This window comes from Drosophila simulans, unplaced genomic scaffold, assembly GCF_016746395.2.
Source record: "Drosophila simulans strain w501 unplaced genomic scaffold, Prin_Dsim_3.1 Segkk94_quiver_pilon, whole genome shotgun sequence".
NCBI lineage: Eukaryota > Metazoa > Arthropoda > Insecta > Diptera > Drosophilidae > Drosophila > Drosophila simulans.
Window position 1 is genome coordinate 1 of NW_025416889.1, and position 27,718 is coordinate 27,718.

A 27,718-nucleotide genomic window follows, 5' to 3' on the forward strand; every position below is an offset into this window, starting at 1 on the left:
ATACATATGAAAATGATTAATTATTATATGTAAGGGAAAAAATGCTGAATATTCCCACATTCTCTCAGTATTATAGAGAAAAAGCCATTATAGTGAGAGTATAGTAGTGTAAACGACCGGAATTACGACAGAGGGTTCAAAAACTACTATAGGTAGGCAGTGGTTGCCGACCTCTCATATTCAAAACTTATGTATTCATATGATTTTGGCAATTATATGAGTAAATTAAATAATATACATATGAAAATGATTAATTATTATATGTATAAGGGAAAAAATGCTGAAATATTCCCACATTCTCTCAGTATTATAGAGAAAGCCATTATAGTGAGAGGGTATAGTAGTGTAAACGACCGGAATTACGACAGAGGTTCAAAAACTACTATAGGTAGGCAGTGGTTGCCGACCTCTCATATTTTCAAAACTTATGTATTCATATGATTTTGGGAATTATATGAGTAAATTAAATAATATAATATGAAAATGATTAATTATTATATGTATAAGGAAAAAATGCTGAAATATTCCCACATTCTCTCAGTATTATAGAGAAAAGCCATTATAGTGAGAGGTATAGTAGTGTAAACGACCGGAATTACGACAGAGGGTTCAAAAACTACTATAGGTAGGCAGTGGTTGCCGACCTCTCATATTGTTCAAAACTTATGAATTCATATGATTTTGGGAATTATATGAGTAAATTAAATTATACATATGAAAATGATTAATTATTATATGTATAAGGAAAAAAATGCTGAAATATTCCCACATTCTCTTAGTATTATAGAGAAAAGCCATTATAGGGAGGGGTATAGTAGTGTAAACGACCGGAATTACGACAGAGGTTCAAAAAACTACTATAGGTAGGCAGTGGTTGCCGACCTCTCATATTGTTCAAAACTTATGTATTCATATGATTTTGGCAATAATATGAGTAAATTAAATAATAAACATATGAAAATTAATATGTATTATATGTATAAAGAAAAAAATAATCATATTATATATGAATAATGGAAAAAAAAATGAAATGTTCATATAATCTCTTAATATATAAGAGAATAGCCCGTATGTTGGGTGGCAAACGGAATTGAAAATACCCGCTTTGACGACAGCGGGTTCAAAAACTACTATAGGTAGGCAGTGGTTGCCGACCTCCCGCATTATTCGAAATATTTATTTCGGATTATGTTTATATTGGTTACATACAATAAAGTATATTATTATCCGTACAAATTTGTTTCTCAGTTCTATAGAACACGGGACTTGGCTCCGCGGATAATAGGAATATACGCTTTTTAGATAATATCGTTGAAACAAAAGTCAAGTTTCTATTATATATAGAATAACAAATCGTTTCCATATATTATCGTTAATTTTTGGAGGCAGGCAAATATTTATTTATTACCTGCCGTATAGTTGGATTATTATATCGTTACGGTATAATACAAATATGGATTCTTATGAAAGAAATATAAAATTATATATTAAATGTGGAAATATTATCATATGCGCTTGGTTTTATGTTATATATTACCAGAGAGATATATGAAAAGAGATAAATTTTAAATTTATCTTCAAAATGCAAATGATTTAACTTAATATTTATATTGGTTAAACAAAAATTGTACATGTGTGGATACAATAATTATGTATGTTGGAAATAAAATGATATTTTATAATGAAATATGTATATATAAAAAGATATAATTATAGAAACATATATATTACAATAATTATATGAAATTCTTGTTATATTGGTAAAACAAGTATAAATTAAAAATGAAATTATGGATTACGAATGCTATATAAAAATGGCCGTAATCGAATGGATATTTTACTTATAAATATATATTTAAAATTTTACCCAAAGGCGAAATATTGAATTTTATTCAATATAATAAAAATCATGGAATTATATAAAGTGAAAAATCCATATATCTATTATATTGCTTATTTCGATTCAAAAAATATGAATGGAATATGAAGGAAAAACATTATTCTGGTTGATCCTGCCAGTAGTTATATGCTTGTCTCAAAGATTAAGCCATGCATGTCTAAGTACACACGAATTAAAAGTGAAACCGCAAAAGGCTCATTATATCAGTTATGGTTCCTTAGATCGTTAACAGTTACTTGGATAACTGTGGTAATTCTAGAGCTAATACATGCAATTAAAACATGAACCTTATGGGACATGTGCTTTTATTAGGCTAAAACCAAGCGATCGCAAGATCGTTATATTGGTTGAACTCTAGATAACATGCAGATCGTATGGTCTTGTACCGACGACAGATCTTTCAAATGTCTGCCCTATCAACTTTTGATGGTAGTATCTAGGACTACCATGGTTGCAACGGGTAACGGGGAATCAGGGTTCGATTCCGGAGAGGGAGCCTGAGAAACGGCTACCACATCTAAGGAAGGCAGCAGGCGCGTAAATTACCCACTCCCAGCTCGGGGAGGTAGTGACGAAAAATAACAATACAGGACTCATATCCGAGGCCCTGTAATTGGAATGAGTACACTTTAAATCCTTTAACAAGGACCAATTGGAGGGCAAGTCTGGTGCCAGCAGCCGCGGTAATTCCAGCTCCAATAGCGTATATTAAAGTTGTTGCGGTTAAAACGTTCGTAGTTGAACTTGTGCTTCATACGGGTAGTACAACTTACAATTGTGGTTAGTACTATACCTTTATGTATGTAAGCGTATTACCGGTGGAGTTCTTATATGTGATTAAATACTTGTATTTTTTCATATGTTCCTCCTATTTAAAAACCTGCACTAGTGCTCTTAAACGAGTGTTATTGTGGGCCGGTACTATTACTTTGAACAAATTAGAGTGCTTAAAGCAGGCTTCAAATGCCTGAATATTCTGTGCATGGGATAATGAAATAAGACCTCTGTTCTGCTTTCATTGGTTTTCAGATCAAGAGGTAATGATTAATAGAAGCAGTTTGGGGGCATTAGTATTACGACGCGAGAGGTGAAATTCTTGGACCGTCGTAAGACTAACTTAAGCGAAAGCATTTGCCAAAGATGTTTTCATTAATCAAGAACGAAAGTTAGAGGTTCGAAGGCGATCAGATACCGCCCTAGTTCTAACCATAAACGATGCCAGCTAGCAATTGGGTGTAGCTACTTTTATGGCTCTCTCAGTCGCTTCCCGGGAAACCAAAGCTTTTGGGCTCCGGGGGAAGTATGGTTGCAAAGCTGAAACTTAAAGGAATTGACGGAAGGGCACCACCAGGAGTGGAGCCTGCGGCTTAATTTGACTCAACACGGGAAAACTTACCAGGTCCGAACATAAGTGTGTAAGACAGATTGATAGCTCTTTCTCGAATCTATGGGTGGTGGTGCATGGCCGTTCTTAGTTCGTGGAGTGATTTGTCTGGTTAATTCCGATAACGAACGAGACTCAAATATATTAAATAGATATCTTCAGGATTATGGTGCTGAAGCTTATGTAGCCTTCATTCATGGTGGCAGTAAAATGTTTATTGTGTTTGAATGTGTTTATGTAAGTGGAGCCGTACCTGTTGGTTTGTCCCATTATAAGGACACTAGCTTCTTAAATGGACAAATTGCGTCTAGCAATAATGAGATTGAGCAATAACAGGTCTGTGATGCCCTTAGATGTCCTGGGCTGCACGCGCGCTACAATGAAAGTATCAACGTGTATTTCCTAGACCGAGAGGTCCGGGTAAACCGCTGAACCACTTTCATGCTTGGGATTGTGAACTGAAACTGTTCACATGAACTTGGAATTCCCAGTAAGTGTGAGTCATTAACTCGCATTGATTACGTCCCTGCCCTTTGTACACACCGCCCGTCGCTACTACCGATTGAATTATTTAGTGAGGTCTCCGGACGTGATCACTGTGACGCCTTGCGTGTTACGGTTGTTTCGCAAAAGTTGACCGAACTTGATTATTTAGAGGAAGTAAAAGTCGTAACAAGGTTTCCGTAGGTGAACCTGCGGAAGGATCATTATTGTATAATATCCTTACCGTTAATAAACATTTGTTATAATACAAATAAATACAATTTACCAAAATAAAAATATTACAAAATGATTCTACGGAATCAAAAGTTAAAGTGAAAATAAAATGTAGATGGCTTTTATTTTATTTATATGTGGGGCTTGGCAACCTCATAAAAAGACTTTAACATTATTAATGTTGTTGTGCGTATTTGTGGCAGTACTTACTACAACAACGGCGTTTCCTATAAAAACAAATTCTCGAAAATGGAAATCGAAGAAACTAAACTAAATTCGAAAGTGGAAGTCGAATTAAAATTAAAATAATTTTGAATGTGGTAATCGAAATAAGTTTGTGTGTATATGGACCATAATATACACGCGTTGCGAATATGTATTGTTCATCTATGTTATGAGCATACGTTGGCTAATGCAACAACCTAAAATATACAATGTTTGTACCTGTCATCCATCAGGTTAATGTTTTATATAAATTTTGCAGTATGTGTCACCCAAAATAGCAAACCATAACCAGATTATTATGATACATAATGCTTATATGAAACTAAGACATTTCGCAACATTTATTTTAGGTATAAAAATAAATTTATTGAAGGAATTGATATATGCCAGTAAAATGGTGTATTTTTAATTTCTTTCAATAAAAACAATATTGACATTATATAAAAATGAATTATAAAACTCTAAGCGGTGGATCACTCGGCTCATGGGTCGATGAAGAACGCAGCAAACTGTGCGTCATCGTGTGAACTGCAGGACACATGAACATCGACATTTTGAACGCATATCGCAGTCCATGCTGTTATGTACTTTAATTAATTTTATAGTGCTGCTTGGACTACATATGGTTGAGGGTTGTAAGACTATGCTAATTAAGTTGTTTATAAATTTTTTATAAGCATATGGTATATTATTGGATTAAATAATGATTTTATTCATAATATTAAAAAAGAAATGAAAAACATTATCTCACATTTGAATGTGAAAAACGAAGAGAAATATTTTCTTTTTCAATCAAATAATACTGAGAAATGTCTAGCATAAAAAATTGAAATATTTTTCATCTAGAATTGTCTCTTATTAATGATTCGAAAAAAAAAAAACTTGGTTATGTTATTATTCTTCGTTGGTTCGTTAAATGGATAAAAAATAACTTTGCTTACAAGAACTATTGGAACTATTTATAACGAATTTAATTGATTGTTTTATCATTTATATATAAAGAATTTATGGCAAAATATAGTTATATATACAACCTCAACTCATATGGGACTACCCCCTGAATTTAAGCATATTAATTAGGGGAGGAAAAGAAACTAACAAGGATTTTCTTAGTAGCGGCGAGCGAAAAGAAAACAGTTCAGCACTAAGTCACTTTGTCTATATGGCAAATGTGAGATGCAGTGTATGGAGCGTCAATATTCTAGTATGAGAAATTAATGATTTAAGTCCTTCTTAAATGAGGCCATTTACCCATAGAGGGTGCCAGGCCCGTATAACGTTAATGATTACTAGATGATGTTTCCAAAGAGTCGTGTTGCTTGATAGTGCAGCACTAAGTGGGTGGTAAACTCCATCTAAAACTAAATATAACCATGAGACCGATAGTAAACAAGTACCGTGAGGGAAAGTTGAAAAGAACTCTGAATAGAGAGTTAAACAGTACGTGAAACTGCTTAGAGGTTAAGCCCGATGAACCTGAATATCCGTTATGGAAAATTCATCATTAAAATTGTAATATTTAAATAATATTATTAAGAATAATGTGCATTTTTTCCATATAAGGACATTGTAATCTATTAGCATATCCCAAATTTATCATAAAATATAACTTATAGTTTATTCCAATTAAATTGCTTGCATTTTAACACAGAATAAATGTTATTAATTTGATAAAGTGCTGATAGATTTATATTATTACAGAGCGTTAATTTTTCGGAATTATATAATGGCATAATTATCATTGATTTTTGTGTTTATTATATGCTCTTGTATGATTAACAATGCGAAAGATTCAGGATACCTTCGGGACCCGTCTTGAAACACGGACCAAGGAGTCTAACATATGTGCAAGTTATTGGGATGTAAACCTAATAGCGTAATTAACTTGACTAATAATGGGATTAGTTTTTTAGCTATTTATAGCTAATTAACACAATCCCGGGGCGTTCTATATAGTTATGTATAATGTATATTTATATTATTTATGCCTCTAACTGGAACGTACCTTGAGCATATATGCTGTGACCCGAAAGATGGTGAACTATACTTGATCAGGTTGAAGTCAGGGGAAACCCTGATGGAAGACCGAAACAGTTCTGACGTGCAAATCGATTGTCAGAATTGAGTATAGGGGCGAAAGACCAATCGAACCATCTAGTAGCTGGTTCCTTCCGAAGTTTCCCTCAGGATAGCTGGTGCATTTTAATATTATATAAAATAATCTTATCTGGTAAAGCGAATGATTAGAGGCCTTAGGGTCGAAACGATCTTAACCTATTCTCAAACTTTAAATGGGTAAGAACCTTAACTTTCTTGATATGAAGTTCAAGGTTATGATATAATGTGCCCAGTGGGCCACTTTTGGTAAGCAGAACTGGCGCTGTGGGATGAACCAAACGTAATGTTACGGTGCCCAAATTAACAACTCATGCAGATACCATGAAAGGCGTTGGTTGCTTAAAACAGCAGGACGGTGATCATGGAAGTCGAAATCCGCTAAGGAGTGTGTAACAACTCACCTGCCGAAGCAACTAGCCCTTAAAATGGATGGCGCTTAAGTTGTATACCTATACATTACCGCTAAAGTAGATGATTTATATTACTTGTGATATAAATTTTGAAACTTTAGTGAGTAGGAAGGTACAATGGTATGCGTAGAAGTGTTTGGCGTAAGCCTGCATGGAGCTGCCATTGGTACAGATCTTGGTGGTAGTAGCAAATAATCGAATGAGACCTTGGAGGACTGAAGTGGAGAAGGGTTTCGTGTGAACAGTGGTTGATCACGAGTTAGTCGGTCCTAAGTTCAAGGCGAAAGCCGAAAATTTTCAAGTAAAACAAAAATGCCTAACTATATAAACAAAGCGAATATAATACACTTGAATAATTTTGAACGAAAGGGAATACGGTTCCAATTCCGTAACCTGTTGAGTATCCGTTTGTTATTAAATATGGGCCTCGTGCTCATCCTGGCAACAGGAACGACCATAAAGAAGCCGTCGAGAGATATCGGAAGAGTTTTCTTTTCTGTTTTATAGCCGTACTACCATGGAAGTCTTTCGCAGAGAGATATGGTAGATGGGCTAGAAGAGCATGACATATACTGTTGTGTCGATATTTTCTCCTCGGACCTTGAAAATTTATGGTGGGGACACGCAAACTTCTCAACAGGCCGTACCAATATCCGCAGCTGGTCTCCAAGGTGAAGAGTCTCTAGTCGATAGAATAATGTAGGTAAGGGAAGTCGGCAAATTAGATCCGTAACTTCGGGATAAGGATTGGCTCTGAAGATTGAGATAGTCGGGCTTGATTGGGAAACAATAACATGGTTTATGTGCTCGTTCTGGGTAAATAGAGTTTCTAGCATTTATGTTAGTTACTTGTTCCCCGGATAGTTTAGTTACGTAGCCAATTGTGGAACTTTCTTGCTAAAATTTTTAAGAATACTATTTGGGTTAAACCAATTAGTTCTTATCAATTATAACGATTATCAATTAACAATCAATTCAGAACTGGCACGGACTTGGGGAATCCGACTGTCTAATTAAAACAAAGCATTGTGATGGCCCTAGCGGGTGTTGACACAATGTGATTTCTGCCCAGTGCTCTGAATGTCAAAGTGAAGAAATTCAAGTAAGCGCGGGTCAACGGCGGGAGTAACTATGACTCTCTTAAGGGGATCTGGGGTAATTGCGAGCAGAGGGGGAGTATTTTTCTGTAATTCGTAAGTCATATCATATGGTGTGCGGAAGGGGAATTTTACTCTGTAACTCACAAGTCTCTCCTTTACTCAAGTCGACTCAAAACCTCCTCGTGGTGGTCCCCGGTAATGCTAAACTTGTTTAGCAGCTAATTTGAGCGGCAAAAACTTTTTCCGATGGGCTGGTTACCCAGAGGAAATTTACTCATATTGGAACTACGAACACAAATAACGAGCCTCGGATATCTTTACACAATCTGATGACGACCCGACCCTCCGTGGATATCTTCCCGGAGGACCAATATGAACCAAACGCAGCGGCTACTCTATCTAGGGTTCCCTGCACAGTATGTGGCCGGTCCTTTAACAGCAAGAGAGGACTCGGTGTTCACATGCGATCTCGGCACCCAGACGAACTTGATGAAGAACGTCGACGTGTCGATATAAAGGCAAGGTGGAGTGAGGAAGAGAAGTGGATGATGGCGAGAAAGGAGGTTGAGCTCACAGCAAATGGACATAAACACATGAACAAGCAACTAGCGGTGTATTTTGCAAACCGCAGCGTCGAAGCCATCAAAAAGCTAAGACAGAGGGGCGATTATAAGGAGAAAATAGAGCAGATAAGAGGGCAATCTGCTCTCGTCCCGGAAGTTGCAAATCTAACCATAAGGCGCCGCCCTAGTAGAAGTGAGCAAAACCACCAAGTAACAACATCAGAAACAACTCCAATCACTCCCTTCGAACAGTCGAACAGGGAAATTTTGCGGACACTGCGTGGGTATAGCCCCGTAGAATGCCATTCCAAATGGAGAGCCCAAGAGCTACAAACGATCATTGACAGGGCAGAGCTCGAGGGAAAGGAAACCACTCTCCAATGCTTATCGCTATATCTCCTGGGAATTTTTCCGGCACAGGGTGTACGACACACGCTGACGAGACCTCCTCGGAGACCTCGGAATAGGAGAGAAAGCAGAAGGCAGCAGTATGCTGTCGTCCAGCGTAACTGGGATAAGCATAAAGGAAGATGCATCAAGTCCTTGCTAAATGGAACTGATGAGTCGGTAATGCCAAGCCAAGAAGTAATGGTTCCCTACTGGAGAGAAGTAATGACTCAGCCTAGCCCAAGCTCTTGCAGTGGAGAAGTGATACAAATGGATCACTCGCTTGAGAGGGTTTGGTCTGCTATTACGGAGCATGACCTTCGGGCGTCAAGAATCTCATTATCTTCATCTCCGGGGCCTGACGGGATAACTCCAAAATCTGCCAGGGAGGTGCCGTCAGGTATTATGTTGCGAATAATGAACCTAATTCTATGGTGCGGTAATCTACCACACTCTATCCGACTGGCCAGAACCGTCTTCATCCCGAAAACGGTGACGGCGAAGCGACCGCAAGACTTTCGTCCAATATCGGTGCCTTCAGTCCTGGTAAGACAGCTAAATGCCATATTGGCAACCCGGTTGAACTCATCAATCAATTGGGACCCGCGCCAGCGGGGCTTCTTACCTACCGACGGATGTGCCGATAATGCGACGATAGTTGACTTAGTCTTGAGGCATAGCCATAAGCACTTTAGATCTTGCTACATAGCTAATTTAGATGTAAGCAAGGCATTCGATTCTTTATCGCATGCATCTATATATGACACCTTACGTGCTTATGGTGCGCCAAAGGGCTTCGTTGACTACGTACAGAATACGTACGAGGGTGGCGGTACCAGTCTCAATGGGGACGGTTGGAGTTCAGAGGAATTCGTCCCTGCTAGAGGAGTGAAGCAGGGTGACCCTTTGTCTCCTATTCTATTTAACTTGGTAATGGACAGGTTACTTAGAAACCTACCCAGCGAAATTGGTGCCAAAGTCGGAAATGCCATTACTAACGCGGCCGCGTTTGCAGATGATTTGGTACTATTTGCTGAAACTCGAATGGGACTTCAAGTATTGTTGGACAGAACGTTGGATTTTCTATCTCTCGTCGGCCTTAAACTTAATGCCGACAAATGTTTTACCGTTGGCATTAAGGGCCAGCCGAAACAGAAGTGTACCGTGCTAGAGGCACAGAGCTTCTACGTAGGCTCGAGAGAGATTCCATCATTGAAGCGAACGGACGAGTGGAAGTACTTAGGCATCAACTTCACTGCAACTGGGAGGGTTCGATGCAATCCGGCCGAGGACATTGGTCCAAAGCTACAAAGATTGACAAAGGCCCCCCTCAAACCACAACAGAGGATGTTCGCCCTTAGGACTGTCCTTATCCCACAGCTCTATCACAAGTTAGCCCTTGGGAGTGTGGCGATAGGCGTCCTACGAAAAACTGACAAATTAATAAGATACTATGTGCGAAGATGGCTAAATCTTCCGCTGGATATGCCGATAGCATTCATTCATGCACCCCCAAAAAGTGGAGGTCTCGGAATTCCATCACTAAGATGGGTAGCTCCAATGTTAAGGCTAAGACGATTGAGTAATATTAAATGGCCTCACCTCACGCAAAACGAGGTAGCCAGCTCTTTCCTCGAAGCCGAAAAACAACGGGCCCGAGATAGATTATTAGCTGAACAAAATGAATTGTTATCGCGTCCGGCAATAGAAAAATATTGGGCGAACAAATTGTACCTCTCAGTTGATGGCAGCGGACTCCGTGAAGCGGGCCATTGGGGACCGCAACACGGGTGGGTTAATCAACCCACGCGTTTACTAACAGGAAAGGAATATATAGACGGTATTCGTCTGCGGATAAATGCCCTACCCACGAAGTCTCGTACTACAAGGGGAAGGCACGAATTGGAACGACAGTGTCGTGCAGGATGTGACGCTCCCGAAACAACAAACCACATAATGCAAAAATGTTATCGATCGCATGGGAGGCGCGTAGCTAGACACAACTGCGTAGTAAATCGAATCAAGCGGGGACTTGAGGAGAGAGGCTGCGTGGTCATTGTTGAACCAAGTCTGCAGTGCGAATCCGGCCTTAATAAACCGGACCTGGTGGCACTACGACAAGATCACATTGATGTGATCGACATACAAATTGTGACAGACGGACACTCTATGGATGATGCACACCAGCGCAAAATCAATAGATACGACAGACCGGACATACGAACTGAATTGCGTCGCAGATTCGAAGCCGCAGGTGACATTGAATTCCATTCTGCCACCCTGAACTGGAGGGGGATCTGGAGTGGTCAATCCGTTAAAAGATTGATAGCAAAGGGTCTCCTCAGCAAATATGATAGTCATATCATTAGCGTCCAGGTTATGAGAGGCAGTCTCGGTTGTTTTAAACAGTTCATGTACCTGAGCGGGTTTTCCCGAGATTGGACTTAGCTAAAACGTTTGGTTCAAAACATTTGCTTGCTGTCTTGGCATAACATCAATAAAGGCATAAACATCGCAAAACAATGGTTATATATAAATGGCTATGAGGATGGTTTTAGTACGTAGGCGTTGCGGAACTTCGGTTCAGATAGAGCAATGAATCGTGCATGCTAGGAAAACTGACCACACGCAGTGTTGGCAGCCCTAGTATCTTTCGATAGATTTCCATACCTCCGCGATCAAAAAAAAAAAAAAAAATAGCCAAATGCCTCGTCATCTAATTAGTGACGCGCATGAATGGATTAACGAGATTCCTACTGTCCCTATCTACTATCTAGCGAAACCACAGCCAAGGGAACGGGCTTGGAATAATTAGCGGGGAAAGAAGACCCTTTTGAGCTTGACTCTAATCTGGCAGTGTAAGGAGACATAAGAGGTGTAGAATAAGTGGGAGATATTAGACCTCGGTTTGGTATCGTCAATGAAATACCACTACTCTTATTGTTTCCTTACTTACTTGATTAAATGGAACGTGTATCATTTCCTAGCCATTATACGGATATATTTATTATATCTTATGGTATTGGGTTTTGATGCAAGCTTCTTGATCAAAGTATCACGAGTTTGTTATATAATCGCAAACAAATTCTTTAATAAAACGATGCATTTATGTATTTTTGATTTGAAAATTTGGTATAACTCCAATTACTCAGGTATGATCCAATTCAAGGACATTGCCAGGTAGGGAGTTTGACTGGGGCGGTACATCTCTCAAATAATAACGGAGGTGTCCCAAGGCCAGCTCAGTGCGGACAGAAACCACACATAGAGCAAAAGGGCAAATGCTGACTTGATCTCGGTGTTCAGTACACACAGGGACAGCAAAAGCTCGGCCTATCGATCCTTTTGGTTTAAAGAGTTTTTAACAAGAGGTGTCAGAAAAGTTACCATAGGGATAACTGGCTTGTGGCGGCCAAGCGTTCATAGCGACGTCGCTTTTTGATCCTTCGATGTCGGCTCTTCCTATCATTGTGAAGCAAAATTCACCAAGCGTTGGATTGTTCACCCATGCAAGGGAACGTGAGCTGGGTTTAGACCGTCGTGAGACAGGTTAGTTTTACCCTACTAATGACAAAACGTTGTTGCGACAGCATTCCTGCGTAGTACGAGAGGAACCGCAGGTACGGACCAATGGCACAATACTTGTTCGAGCGAACAGTGGTATGACGCTACGTCCGTTGGATTATGCCTGAACGCCTCTAAGGTCGTATCCGTGCTGGACTGCAATGATAAATAAGGGGCAATTTGCATTGTATGGCTTCTAAACCATTTAAAGTTTATAATTTATTTTATAAACGACAATGGATGTGATGCCAATGTAATTTGTAACATAGTAAATTAGGAGGATCTTCGATCACCTGATGCCGCGCTAGTTACATATAAAAGCATTATTTAATACAATGACAAAGCCTAGAATCAATTGTAAACGACTTTTGTAACAGGCAAGGTGTTGTAAGTGGTTGAGCAGCTGCCATACTGCGATCCACTGAAGCTTATCCTTTGCTTGATGATTCGATAAATAAATGATTTTTTCCTGTAGCCAAACACCTCGTCATCAATTTAGTGACGCATATGATATTGTCCCTATCATATAATTTTTGATATAAAGACTTTAAAGAATTGTATCAAGTTGCCAAACACCTCGTCATCAATTTAGTGACGCATATGATATTGTCCCTATCATATAATTAATATAAAGACTTTAATGAATTGTGTCAAGTTGCCAAACACCTCGTCATCAATTTAGTGACGCATATGATATTGTCCCTATCATATAATTAATATAAAGAATTTTAATGAATTGTGTCAAGTTGCCAAACACCTCGTCATCAATTTAGTGACGCATATGATATTGTCCCTATCATATAATTTTTGATATAAAGACTTTAAAGAATTGTATCAAGTTGCCAAACACCTCGTCATCAATTTAGTGACGCATATGATATTGTCCATATCATATAATTAATATAAAGACTTTAATGAATTGTGTCAAGTTGCCAAACACCTCGTCATCAATTTAGTGACGCATATGATATTGTCCCTATCATATAATTTTTGATATAAAGACTTTAAAGAATTGTATCAAGTTGCCAAACACCTCGTCATCAATTTAGTGACGCATATGATATTGTCCATATCATATAATTAATATAAAGACTTTAATGAATTGTGTCAAGTTGCCAAACACCTCGTCATCAATTTAGTGACGCATATGATATTGTCCCTATCATATAATTAATATAAAGACTTTAATGAATTGTGTCAAGTTGCCAAACACCTCGTCATCAATTTAGTGACGCATATGATATTGTCCATATCATATAATTAATATAAAGACTTTAATGAATTGTGTCAAGTTGCAAACATTCATAATTAGTGACATATGATATGTCCATAAAAAAAAAAAAAAAAAAAACACCTCGTCATCAATTTAGTGACGCATATGATATTGTCCATATCATATAATTAATATAAAGACTTTAATGAATTGTGTCAAGTTGCCAAACACCTCGTCATCAATTTAGTGACGCATATGATATTGTCCCTATCATATAATTTTTGATATAAAGACTTTAAAGAATTGTATCAAGTTGCCAAACACCTCGTCATCAATTTAGTGACGCATATGATATTGTCCATATCATATAATTAATATAAAGACTTTAATGAATTGTGTCAAGTTGCCAAACACCTCGTCATCAATTTAGTGACGCATATGATATTGTCCCTATCATATAATTAATATAAAGACTTTAATGAATTGTGTCAAGTTGCCAAACACCTCGTCATCAATTTAGTGACGCATATGATATTGTCCCTATCATATAATTAATATAAAGAATTTTAATGAATTGTGTCAAGTTGCCAAACACCTCGTCATCAATTTAGTGACGCATATGATATTGTCCCTATCATATAATTAATATAAAAACTTTTAATGAATTGTGTCAAGTTGCCAAACACCTCGTCATCAATTTAGTGACGCATATGATATTGTCCCTATCATATAATTTTTGATATAAAGACTTTAAAGAATTGTATCAAGTTGCCAAACACCTCGTCATCAACTACTATATTATGGTTGCGCCGACCTCTCATATTGTATTCTCTTATGTGTTCATAGGATTTTGGCAATTATATACGAGTAAATTAAATAATATACTTATGAAAATGATTAATTATTATATGTATAAGGGAAAAAATGCTGAAATATTCCCATATTATCTTAGTATTATAGAGGAAAGACCGTTGCCGACCTCTCATATTGTTCAAAACTTATGTATTCATATGATTTTGGCAATTAAATGAGTAAATTAAATAATATACATATGAAAATGATTAATTATTATATGTATAAGGGAAAAAATGCTGAAATATTCCCACATTCTCTCAGTATTATAGAGAAAAGCCATTATAGTGAGAGGGTATAGTAGTGTAAACGACCGGAATTACGACAGAGGGTTCAAAAACTACTATAGGTAGGCAGTGGTTGCCGACCTCTCATATTGTTCAAAACTTATGTATTCATATGATTTTGGCAATTATATGAGTAAATTAAATAATATACATATGAAAATGATTAATTATTATATGTATAAGGGAAAAAATGCTGAAATATTCCCACATTCTCTCAGTATTATAGAGAAAAGCCATTATAGTGAGAGGGTATAGTAGTGTAAACGACCGGAATTACGACAGAGGGTTCAAAAACTACTATAGGTAGGCAGTGGTTGCCGACCTCTCATATTGTTCAAAACTTATGTATTCATATGATTTTGGGAATTATATGAGTAAATTAAATAATATACATATGAAAATGATTAATTATTATATGTATAAGGGAAAAAATGCTGAAATATTCCCACATTCTCTCAGTATTATAGAGAAAAGCCATTATAGTGAGAGGGTATAGTAGTGTAAACGACCGGAATTACGACAGAGGGTTCAAAAACTACTATAGGTAGGCAGTGGTTGCCGACCTCTCATATTGTTCAAAACTTATGAATTCATATGATTTTGGGAATTATATGAGTAAATTAAATAATATACATATGAAAATGATTAATTATTATATGTATAAGGAAAAAAATGCTGAAATATTCCCACATTCTCTTAGTATTATAGAGAAAAGCCATTATAGGGAGAGGGTATAGTAGTGTAAACGACCGGAATTACGACAGAGGGTTCAAAAACTACTATAGGTAGGCAGTGGTTGCCGACCTCTCATATTGTTCAAAACTTATGTATTCATATGATTTTGGCAATAATATGAGTAAATTAAATAATAAACATATGAAAATTAATATGTATTATATGTATAAAGAAAAAAATAATCATATTATATATGAATAATGGAAAAAAAAATGAAATGTTCATATAATCTCTTAATATATAAGAGAATAGCCCGTATGTTGGGTGGCAAACGGAATTGAAAATACCCGCTTTGACGACAGCGGGTTCAAAAACTACTATAGGTAGGCAGTGGTTGCCGACCTCCCGCATTATTCGAAATATTTATTTCGGATTATGTTTATATTGGTTACATACAATAAAGTATATTATTATCCGTACAAATTTGTTTCTCAGTTCTATAGAACACGGGACTTGGCTCCGCGGATAATAGGAATATACGCTTTTTAGATAATATCGTTGAAACAAAAGTCAAGTTTCTATTATATATAGAATAACAAATCGTTTCCATATATTATCGTTAATTTTTGGAGGCAGGCAAATATTTATTTATTACCTGCCGTATAGTTGGATTATTATATCGTTACGGTATAATACAAATATGGATTCTTATGAAAGAAATATAAAATTATATATTAAATGTGGAAATATTATCATATGCGCTTGGTTTTATGTTATATATTACCAGAGAGATATATGAAAAGAGATAAATTTTAAATTTATCTTCAAAATGCAAATGATTTAACTTAATATTTATATTGGTTAAACAAAAATTGTACATGTGTGGATACAATAATTATGTATGTTGGAAATAAAATGATATTTTATAATGAAATATGTATATATAAAAAGATATAATTATAGAAACATATATATTACAATAATTATATGAAATTCTTGTTATATTGGTAAAACAAGTATAAATTAAAAATGAAATTATGGATTACGAATGCTATATAAAAATGGCCGTAATCGAATGGATATTTTACTTATAAATATATATTTAAAATTTTACCCAAAGGCGAAATATTGAATTTTATTCAATATAATAAAAATCATGGAATTATATAAAGTGAAAAATCCATATATCTATTATATTGCTTATTTCGATTCAAAAAATATGAATGGAATATGAAGGAAAAACATTATTCTGGTTGATCCTGCCAGTAGTTATATGCTTGTCTCAAAGATTAAGCCATGCATGTCTAAGTACACACGAATTAAAAGTGAAACCGCAAAAGGCTCATTATATCAGTTATGGTTCCTTAGATCGTTAACAGTTACTTGGATAACTGTGGTAATTCTAGAGCTAATACATGCAATTAAAACATGAACCTTATGGGACATGTGCTTTTATTAGGCTAAAACCAAGCGATCGCAAGATCGTTATATTGGTTGAACTCTAGATAACATGCAGATCGTATGGTCTTGTACCGACGACAGATCTTTCAAATGTCTGCCCTATCAACTTTTGATGGTAGTATCTAGGACTACCATGGTTGCAACGGGTAACGGGGAATCAGGGTTCGATTCCGGAGAGGGAGCCTGAGAAACGGCTACCACATCTAAGGAAGGCAGCAGGCGCGTAAATTACCCACTCCCAGCTCGGGGAGGTAGTGACGAAAAATAACAATACAGGACTCATATCCGAGGCCCTGTAATTGGAATGAGTACACTTTAAATCCTTTAACAAGGACCAATTGGAGGGCAAGTCTGGTGCCAGCAGCCGCGGTAATTCCAGCTCCAATAGCGTATATTAAAGTTGTTGCGGTTAAAACGTTCGTAGTTGAACTTGTGCTTCATACGGGTAGTACAACTTACAATTGTGGTTAGTACTATACCTTTATGTATGTAAGCGTATTACCGGTGGAGTTCTTATATGTGATTAAATACTTGTATTTTTTCATATGTTCCTCCTATTTAAAAACCTGCACTAGTGCTCTTAAACGAGTGTTATTGTGGGCCGGTACTATTACTTTGAACAAATTAGAGTGCTTAAAGCAGGCTTCAAATGCCTGAATATTCTGTGCATGGGATAATGAAATAAGACCTCTGTTCTGCTTTCATTGGTTTTCAGATCAAGAGGTAATGATTAATAGAAGCAGTTTGGGGGCATTAGTATTACGACGCGAGAGGTGAAATTCTTGGACCGTCGTAAGACTAACTTAAGCGAAAGCATTTGCCAAAGATGTTTTCATTAATCAAGAACGAAAGTTAGAGGTTCGAAGGCGATCAGATACCGCCCTAGTTCTAACCATAAACGATGCCAGCTAGCAATTGGGTGTAGCTACTTTTATGGCTCTCTCAGTCGCTTCCCGGGAAACCAAAGCTTTTGGGCTCCGGGGGAAGTATGGTTGCAAAGCTGAAACTTAAAGGAATTGACGGAAGGGCACCACCAGGAGTGGAGCCTGCGGCTTAATTTGACTCAACACGGGAAAACTTACCAGGTCCGAACATAAGTGTGTAAGACAGATTGATAGCTCTTTCTCGAATCTATGGGTGGTGGTGCATGGCCGTTCTTAGTTCGTGGAGTGATTTGTCTGGTTAATTCCGATAACGAACGAGACTCAAATATATTAAATAGATATCTTCAGGATTATGGTGCTGAAGCTTATGTAGCCTTCATTCATGGTGGCAGTAAAATGTTTATTGTGTTTGAATGTGTTTATGTAAGTGGAGCCGTACCTGTTGGTTTGTCCCATTATAAGGACACTAGCTTCTTAAATGGACAAATTGCGTCTAGCAATAATGAGATTGAGCAATAACAGGTCTGTGATGCCCTTAGATGTCCTGGGCTGCACGCGCGCTACAATGAAAGTATCAACGTGTATTTCCTAGACCGAGAGGTCCGGGTAAACCGCTGAACCACTTTCATGCTTGGGATTGTGAACTGAAACTGTTCACATGAACTTGGAATTCCCAGTAAGTGTGAGTCATTAACTCGCATTGATTACGTCCCTGCCCTTTGTACACACCGCCCGTCGCTACTACCGATTGAATTATTTAGTGAGGTCTCCGGACGTGATCACTGTGACGCCTTGCGTGTTACGGTTGTTTCGCAAAAGTTGACCGAACTTGATTATTTAGAGGAAGTAAAAGTCGTAACAAGGTTTCCGTAGGTGAACCTGCGGAAGGATCATTATTGTATAATATCCTTACCGTTAATAAACATTTGTTATAATACAAATAAATACAATTTACCAAAATAAAAATATTACAAAATGATTCTACGGAATCAAAAGTTAAAGTGAAAATAAAATGTAGATGGCTTTTATTTTATTTATATGTGGGGCTTGGCAACCTCATAAAAAGACTTTAACATTATTAATGTTGTTGTGCGTATTTGTGGCAGTACTTACTACAACAACGGCGTTTCCTATAAAAACAAATTCTCGAAAATGGAAATCGAAGAAACTAAACTAAATTCGAAAGTGGAAGTCGAATTAAAATTAAAATAATTTTGAATGTGGTAATCGAAATAAGTTTGTGTGTATATGGACCATAATATACACGCGTTGCGAATATGTATTGTTCATCTATGTTATGAGCATACGTTGGCTAATGCAACAACCTAAAATATACAATGTTTGTACCTGTCATCCATCAGGTTAATGTTTTATATAAATTTTGCAGTATGTGTCACCCAAAATAGCAAACCATAACCAGATTATTATGATACATAATGCTTATATGAAACTAAGACATTTCGCAACATTTATTTTAGGTATAAAAATAAATTTATTGAAGGAATTGATATATGCCAGTAAAATGGTGTATTTTTAATTTCTTTCAATAAAAACAATATTGACATTATATAAAAATGAATTATAAAACTCTAAGCGGTGGATCACTCGGCTCATGGGTCGATGAAGAACGCAGCAAACTGTGCGTCATCGTGTGAACTGCAGGACACATGAACATCGACATTTTGAACGCATATCGCAGTCCATGCTGTTATGTACTTTAATTAATTTTATAGTGCTGCTTGGACTACATATGGTTGAGGGTTGTAAGACTATGCTAATTAAGTTGTTTATAAATTTTTTATAAGCATATGGTATATTATTGGATTAAATAATGATTTTATTCATAATATTAAAAAAGAAATGAAAAACATTATCTCACATTTGAATGTGAAAAACGAAGAGAAATATTTTCTTTTTCAATCAAATAATACTGAGAAATGTCTAGCATAAAAAATTGAAATATTTTTCATCTAGAATTGTCTCTTATTAATGATTCGAAAAAAAAAAAACTTGGTTATGTTATTATTCTTCGTTGGTTCGTTAAATGGATAAAAAATAACTTTGCTTACAAGAACTATTGGAACTATTTATAACGAATTTAATTGATTGTTTTATCATTTATATATAAAGAATTTATGGCAAAATATAGTTATATATACAACCTCAACTCATATGGGACTACCCCCTGAATTTAAGCATATTAATTAGGGGAGGAAAAGAAACTAACAAGGATTTTCTTAGTAGCGGCGAGCGAAAAGAAAACAGTTCAGCACTAAGTCACTTTGTCTATATGGCAAATGTGAGATGCAGTGTATGGAGCGTCAATATTCTAGTATGAGAAATTAATGATTTAAGTCCTTCTTAAATGAGGCCATTTACCCATAGAGGGTGCCAGGCCCGTATAACGTTAATGATTACTAGATGATGTTTCCAAAGAGTCGTGTTGCTTGATAGTGCAGCACTAAGTGGGTGGTAAACTCCATCTAAAACTAAATATAACCATGAGACCGATAGTAAACAAGTACCGTGAGGGAAAGTTGAAAAGAACTCTGAATAGAGAGTTAAACAGTACGTGAAACTGCTTAGAGGTTAAGCCCGATGAACCTGAATATCCGTTATGGAAAATTCATCATTAAAATTGTAATATTTAAATAATATTATTAAGAATAATGTGCATTTTTTCCATATAAGGACATTGTAATCTATTAGCATATCCCAAATTTATCATAAAATATAACTTATAGTTTATTCCAATTAAATTGCTTGCATTTTAACACAGAATAAATGTTATTAATTTGATAAAGTGCTGATAGATTTATATTATTACAGAGCGTTAATTTTTCGGAATTATATAATGGCATAATTATCATTGATTTTTGTGTTTATTATATGCTCTTGTATGATTAACAATGCGAAAGATTCAGGATACCTTCGGGACCCGTCTTGAAACACGGACCAAGGAGTCTAACATATGTGCAAGTTATTGGGATGTAAACCTAATAGCGTAATTAACTTCACTAATAATGGGATTAGTTTTTTAGCTATTTATAGCTAATTAACACAATCCCGGGGCGTTCTATATAGTTATGTATAATGTATATTTATATTATTTATGCCTCTAACTGGAACGTACCTTGAGCATATATGCTGTGACCCGAAAGATGGTGAACTATACTTGATCAGGTTGAAGTCAGGGGAAACCCTGATGGAAGACCGAAACAGTTCTGACGTGCAAATCGATTGTCAGAATTGAGTATAGGGGCGAAAGACCAATCGAACCATCTAGTAGCTGGTTCCTTCCGAAGTTTCCCTCAGGATAGCTGGTGCATTTTAATATTATATAAAATAATCTTATCTGGTAAAGCGAATGATTAGAGGCCTTAGGGTCGAAACGATCTTAACCTATTCTCAAACTTTAAATGGGTAAGAACCTTAACTTTCTTGATATGAAGTTCAAGGTTATGATATAATGTGCCCAGTGGGCCACTTTTGGTAAGCAGAACTGGCGCTGTGGGATGAACCAAACGTAATGTTACGGTGCCCAAATTAACAACTCATGCAGATACCATGAAAGGCGTTGGTTGCTTAAAACAGCAGGACGGTGATCATGGAAGTCGAAATCCGCTAAGGAGTGTGTAACAACTCACCTGCCGAAGCAACTAGCCCTTAAAATGGATGGCGCTTAAGTTGTATACCTATACATTACCGCTAAAGTAGATGATTTATATTACTTGTGATATAAATTTTGAAACTTTAGTGAGTAGGAAGGTACAATGGTATGCGTAGAAGTGTTTGGCGTAAGCCTGCATGGAGCTGCCATTGGTACAGATCTTGGTGGTAGTAGCAAATAATCGAATGAGACCTTGGAGGACTGAAGTGGAGAAGGGTTTCGTGTGAACAGTGGTTGATCACGAGTTAGTCGGTCCTAAGTTCAAGGCGAAAGCCGAAAATTTTCAAGTAAAACAAAAATGCCTAACTATATAAACAAAGCGAATATAATACACTTGAATAATTTTGAACGAAAGGGAATACGGTTCCAATTCCGTAACCTGTTGAGTATCCGTTTGTTATTAAATATGGGCCTCGTGCTCATCCTGGCAACAGGAACGACCATAAAGAAGCCGTCGAGAGATATCGGAAGAGTTTTCTTTTCTGTTTTATAGCCGTACTACCATGGAAGTCTTTCGCAGAGAGATATGGTAGATGGGCTAGAAGAGCATGACATATACTGTTGTGTCGATATTTTCTCCTCGGACCTTGAAAATTTATGGTGGGGACACGCAAACTTCTCAACAGGCCGTACCAATATCCGCAGCTGGTCTCCAAGGTGAAGAGTCTCTAGTCGATAGAATAATGTAGGTAAGGGAAGTCGGCAAATTAGATCCGTAACTTCGGGATAAGGATTGGCTCTGAAGATTGAGATAGTCGGGCTTGATTGGGAAACAATAACATGGTTTATGTGCTCGTTCTGGGTAAATAGAGTTTCTAGCATTTATGTTAGTTACTTGTTCCCCGGATAGTTTAGTTACGTAGCCAATTGTGGAACTTTCTTGCTAAAATTTTTAAGAATACTATTTGGGTTAAACCAATTAGTTCTTATCAATTATAACGATTATCAATTAACAATCAATTCAGAACTGGCACGGACTTGGGGAATCCGACTGTCTAATTAAAACAAAGCATTGTGATGGCCCTAGCGGGTGTTGACACAATGTGATTTCTGCCCAGTGCTCTGAATGTCAAAGTGAAGAAATTCAAGTAAGCGCGGGTCAACGGCGGGAGTAACTATGACTCTCTTAAGGGGATCTCTTGGGGATCTGGGGTAATTGCGAGCAGAGGGGGAGTATTTTTCTGTAATTCGTAAGTCATATCATATGGTGTGCGGAAGGGGAATTTTACTCTGTAACTCACAAGTCTCTCCTTTACTCAAGTCGACTCAAAACCTCCTCGTGGTGGTCCCCGGTAATGCTAAACTTGTTTAGCAGCTAATTTGAGCGGCAAAAACTTTTTCCGATGGGCTGGTTACCCAGAGGAAATTTACTCATATTGGAACTACGAACACAAATAACGAGCCTCGGATATCTTTACACAATCTGATGACGACCCGACCCTCCGTGGATATCTTCCCGGAGGACCAATATGAACCAAACGCAGCGGCTACTCTATCTAGGGTTCCCTGCACAGTATGTGGCCGGTCCTTTAACAGCAAGAGAGGACTCGGTGTTCACATGCGATCTCGGCACCCAGACGAACTTGATGAAGAACGTCGACGTGTCGATATAAAGGCAAGGTGGAGTGAGGAAGAGAAGTGGATGATGGCGAGAAAGGAGGTTGAGCTCGCAGCAAATGGACATAAACACATGAACAAGCAACTAGCGGTGTATTTTGCAAACCGCAGCGTCGAAGCCATCAAAAAGCTAAGACAGAGGGGCGATTATAAGGAGAAAATAGAGCAGATAAGAGGGCAATCTGCTCTCGTCCCGGAAGTTGCAAATCTAACCATAAGGCGCCGCCCTAGTAGAAGTGAGCAAAACCACCAAGTAACAACATCAGAAACAACTCCAATCACTCCCTTCGAACAGTCGAACAGGGAAATTTTGCGGACACTGCGTGGGTATAGCCCCGTAGAATGCCATTCCAAATGGAGAGCCCAAGAGCTACAAACGATCATTGACAGGGCAGAGCTCGAGGGAAAGGAAACCACTCTCCAATGCTTATCGCTATATCTCCTGGGAATTTTTCCGGCACAGGGTGTACGACACACGCTGACGAGACCTCCTCGGAGACCTCGGAATAGGAGAGAAAGCAGAAGGCAGCAGTATGCTGTCGTCCAGCGTAACTGGGATAAGCATAAAGGAAGATGCATCAAGTCCTTGCTAAATGGAACTGATGAGTCGGTAATGCCAAGCCAAGAAGTAATGGTTCCCTACTGGAGAGAAGTAATGACTCAGCCTAGCCCAAGCTCTTGCAGTGGAGAAGTGATACAAATGGATCACTCGCTTGAGAGGGTTTGGTCTGCTATTACGGAGCATGACCTTCGGGCGTCAAGAATCTCATTATCTTCATCTCCGGGGCCTGACGGGATAACTCCAAAATCTGCCAGGGAGGTGCCGTCAGGTATTATGTTGCGAATAATGAACCTAATTCTATGGTGCGGTAATCTACCACACTCTATCCGACTGGCCAGAACCGTCTTCATCCCGAAAACGGTGACGGCGAAGCGACCGCAAGACTTTCGTCCAATATCGGTGCCTTCAGTCCTGGTAAGACAGCTAAATGCCATATTGGCAACCCGGTTGAACTCATCAATCAATTGGGACCCGCGCCAGCGGGGCTTCTTACCTACCGACGGATGTGCCGATAATGCGACGATAGTTGACTTAGTCTTGAGGCATAGCCATAAGCACTTTAGATCTTGCTACATAGCTAATTTAGATGTAAGCAAGGCATTCGATTCTTTATCGCATGCATCTATATATGACACCTTACGTGCTTATGGTGCGCCAAAGGGCTTCGTTGACTACGTACAGAATACGTACGAGGGTGGCGGTACCAGTCTCAATGGGGACGGTTGGAGTTCAGAGGAATTCGTCCCTGCTAGAGGAGTGAAGCAGGGTGACCCTTTGTCTCCTATTCTATTTAACTTGGTAATGGACAGGTTACTTAGAAACCTACCCAGCGAAATTGGTGCCAAAGTCGGAAATGCCATTACTAACGCGGCCGCGTTTGCAGATGATTTGGTACTATTTGCTGAAACTCGAATGGGACTTCAAGTATTGTTGGACAGAACGTTGGATTTTCTATCTCTCGTCGGCCTTAAACTTAATGCCGACAAATGTTTTACCGTTGGCATTAAGGGCCAGCCGAAACAGAAGTGTACCGTGCTAGAGGCACAGAGCTTCTACGTAGGCTCGAGAGAGATTCCATCATTGAAGCGAACGGACGAGTGGAAGTACTTAGGCATCAACTTCACTGCAACTGGGAGGGTTCGATGCAATCCGGCCGAGGACATTGGTCCAAAGCTACAAAGATTGACAAAGGCCCCCCTCAAACCACAACAGAGGATGTTCGCCCTTAGGACTGTCCTTATCCCACAGCTCTATCACAAGTTAGCCCTTGGGAGTGTGGCGATAGGCGTCCTACGAAAAACTGACAAATTAATAAGATACTATGTGCGAAGATGGCTAAATCTTCCGCTGGATATGCCGATAGCATTCATTCATGCACCCCCAAAAAGTGGAGGTCTCGGAATTCCATCACTAAGATGGGTAGCTCCAATGTTAAGGCTAAGACGATTGAGTAATATTAAATGGCCTCACCTCACGCAAAACGAGGTAGCCAGCTCTTTCCTCGAAGCCGAAAAACAACGGGCCCGAGATAGATTATTAGCTGAACAAAATGAATTGTTATCGCGTCCGGCAATAGAAAAATATTGGGCGAACAAATTGTACCTCTCAGTTGATGGCAGCGGACTCCGTGAAGCGGGCCATTGGGGACCGCAACACGGGTGGGTTAATCAACCCACGCGTTTACTAACAGGAAAGGAATATATAGACGGTATTCGTCTGCGGATAAATGCCCTACCCACGAAGTCTCGTACTACAAGGGGAAGGCACGAATTGGAACGACAGTGTCGTGCAGGATGTGACGCTCCCGAAACAACAAACCACATAATGCAAAAATGTTATCGATCGCATGGGAGGCGCGTAGCTAGACACAACTGCGTAGTAAATCGAATCAAGCGGGGACTTGAGGAGAGAGGCTGCGTGGTCATTGTTGAACCAAGTCTGCAGTGCGAATCCGGCCTTAATAAACCGGACCTGGTGGCACTACGACAAGATCACATTGATGTGATCGACATACAAATTGTGACAGACGGACACTCTATGGATGATGCACACCAGCGCAAAATCAATAGATACGACAGACCGGACATACGAACTGAATTGCGTCGCAGATTCGAAGCCGCAGGTGACATTGAATTCCATTCTGCCACCCTGAACTGGAGGGGGATCTGGAGTGGTCAATCCGTTAAAAGATTGATAGCAAAGGGTCTCCTCAGCAAATATGATAGTCATATCATTAGCGTCCAGGTTATGAGAGGCAGTCTCGGTTGTTTTAAACAGTTCATGTACCTGAGCGGGTTTTCCCGAGATTGGACTTAGCTAAAACGTTTGGTTCAAAACATTTGCTTGCTGTCTTGGCATAACATCAATAAAGGCATAAACATCGCAAAACAATGGTTATATATAAATGGCTATGAGGATGGTTTTAGTACGTAGGCGTTGCGGAACTTCGGTTCAGATAGAGCAATGAATCGTGCATGCTAGGAAAACTGACCACACGCAGTGTTGGCAGCCCTAGTATCTTTCGATAGATTTCCATACCTCCGCGATCAAAAAAAAAAAAAAAATAGCCAAATGCCTCGTCATCTAATTAGTGACGCGCATGAATGGATTAACGAGATTCCTACTGTCCCTATCTACTATCTAGCGAAACCACAGCCAAGGGAACGGGCTTGGAATAATTAGCGGGGAAAGAAGACCCTTTTGAGCTTGACTCTAATCTGGCAGTGTAAGGAGACATAAGAGGTGTAGAATAAGTGGGAGATATTAGACCTCGGTTTGGTATCGTCAATGAAATACCACTACTCTTATTGTTTCCTTACTTACTTGATTAAATGGAACGTGTATCATTTCCTAGCCATTATACGGATATATTTATTATATCTTATGGTATTGGGTTTTGATGCAAGCTTCTTGATCAAAGTATCACGAGTTTGTTATATAATCGCAAACAAATTCTTTAATAAAACGATGCATTTATGTATTTTTGATTTGAAAATTTGGTATAACTCCAATTACTCAGGTATGATCCAATTCAAGGACATTGCCAGGTAGGGAGTTTGACTGGGGCGGTACATCTCTCAAATAATAACGGAGGTGTCCCAAGGCCAGCTCAGTGCGGACAGAAACCACACATAGAGCAAAAGGGCAAATGCTGACTTGATCTCGGTGTTCAGTACACACAGGGACAGCAAAAGCTCGGCCTATCGATCCTTTTGGTTTAAAGAGTTTTTAACAAGAGGTGTCAGAAAAGTTACCATAGGGATAACTGGCTTGTGGCGGCCAAGCGTTCATAGCGACGTCGCTTTTTGATCCTTCGATGTCGGCTCTTCCTATCATTGTGAAGCAAAATTCACCAAGCGTTGGATTGTTCACCCATGCAAGGGAACGTGAGCTGGGTTTAGACCGTCGTGAGACAGGTTAGTTTTACCCTACTAATGACAAAACGTTGTTGCGACAGCATTCCTGCGTAGTACGAGAGGAACCGCAGGTACGGACCAATGGCACAATACTTGTTCGAGCGAACAGTGGTATGACGCTACGTCCGTTGGATTATGCCTGAACGCCTCTAAGGTCGTATCCGTGCTGGACTGCAATGATAAATAAGGGGCAATTTGCATTGTATGGCTTCTAAACCATTTAAAGTTTATAATTTATTTTATAAACGACAATGGATGTGATGCCAATGTAATTTGTAACATAGTAAATTAGGAGGATCTTCGATCACCTGATGCCGCGCTAGTTACATATAAAAGCATTATTTAATACAATGACAAAGCCTAGAATCAATTGTAAACGACTTTTGTAACAGGCAAGGTGTTGTAAGTGGTTGAGCAGCTGCCATACTGCGATCCACTGAAGCTTATCCTTTGCTTGATGATTCGATAAATAAATGATTTTTTCCTGTAGCCAAACACCTCGTCATCAATTTAGTGACGCATATGATATTGTCCCTATCATATAATTTTTGATATAAAGACTTTAAAGAATTGTATCAAGTTGCCTAACACCTCGTCATCAATTTAGTGACGCATATGATATTGTCCCTATCATATAATTAATATAAAGACTTTAATGAATTGTGTCAAGTTGCCAAACACCTCGTCATCAATTTAGTGACGCATATGATATT

At 38.3% G+C, this 27,718-nt stretch overlaps 4 non-coding genes and 2 pseudogenes across 4 annotated transcripts; all 6 read left to right on the forward strand.

The window, feature by feature from the left end:
* Positions 1-1,999: 1,999 nt before the first annotated feature.
* On the forward strand, positions 2,000-3,994 carry LOC120285722. Its single transcript, XR_005544942.1, has one exon. It is a non-coding gene; the product is annotated as a small subunit ribosomal RNA (ribosomal RNA).
* A 689-nt stretch (positions 3,995-4,683) lies between these two features.
* Positions 4,684-4,862, forward strand: LOC120285709. The gene has a single exon (XR_005544929.1). It is a non-coding gene; the product is annotated as a 5.8S ribosomal RNA (ribosomal RNA).
* A 394-nt stretch (positions 4,863-5,256) lies between these two features.
* Positions 5,257-12,819, forward strand: LOC120285740 (annotated as a pseudogene).
* A 3,822-nt stretch (positions 12,820-16,641) lies between these two features.
* Positions 16,642-18,636, forward strand: LOC120285723. The gene has a single exon (XR_005544943.1). It is a non-coding gene; the product is annotated as a small subunit ribosomal RNA (ribosomal RNA).
* A 689-nt stretch (positions 18,637-19,325) lies between these two features.
* Positions 19,326-19,504, forward strand: LOC120285720. Its single transcript, XR_005544940.1, has one exon. It is a non-coding gene; the product is annotated as a 5.8S ribosomal RNA (ribosomal RNA).
* Positions 19,505-19,898: 394 nt separating this feature from the next.
* Positions 19,899-27,471, forward strand: LOC120285741 (annotated as a pseudogene).
* The last annotated feature ends 247 nt before the right edge of the window (positions 27,472-27,718 follow it).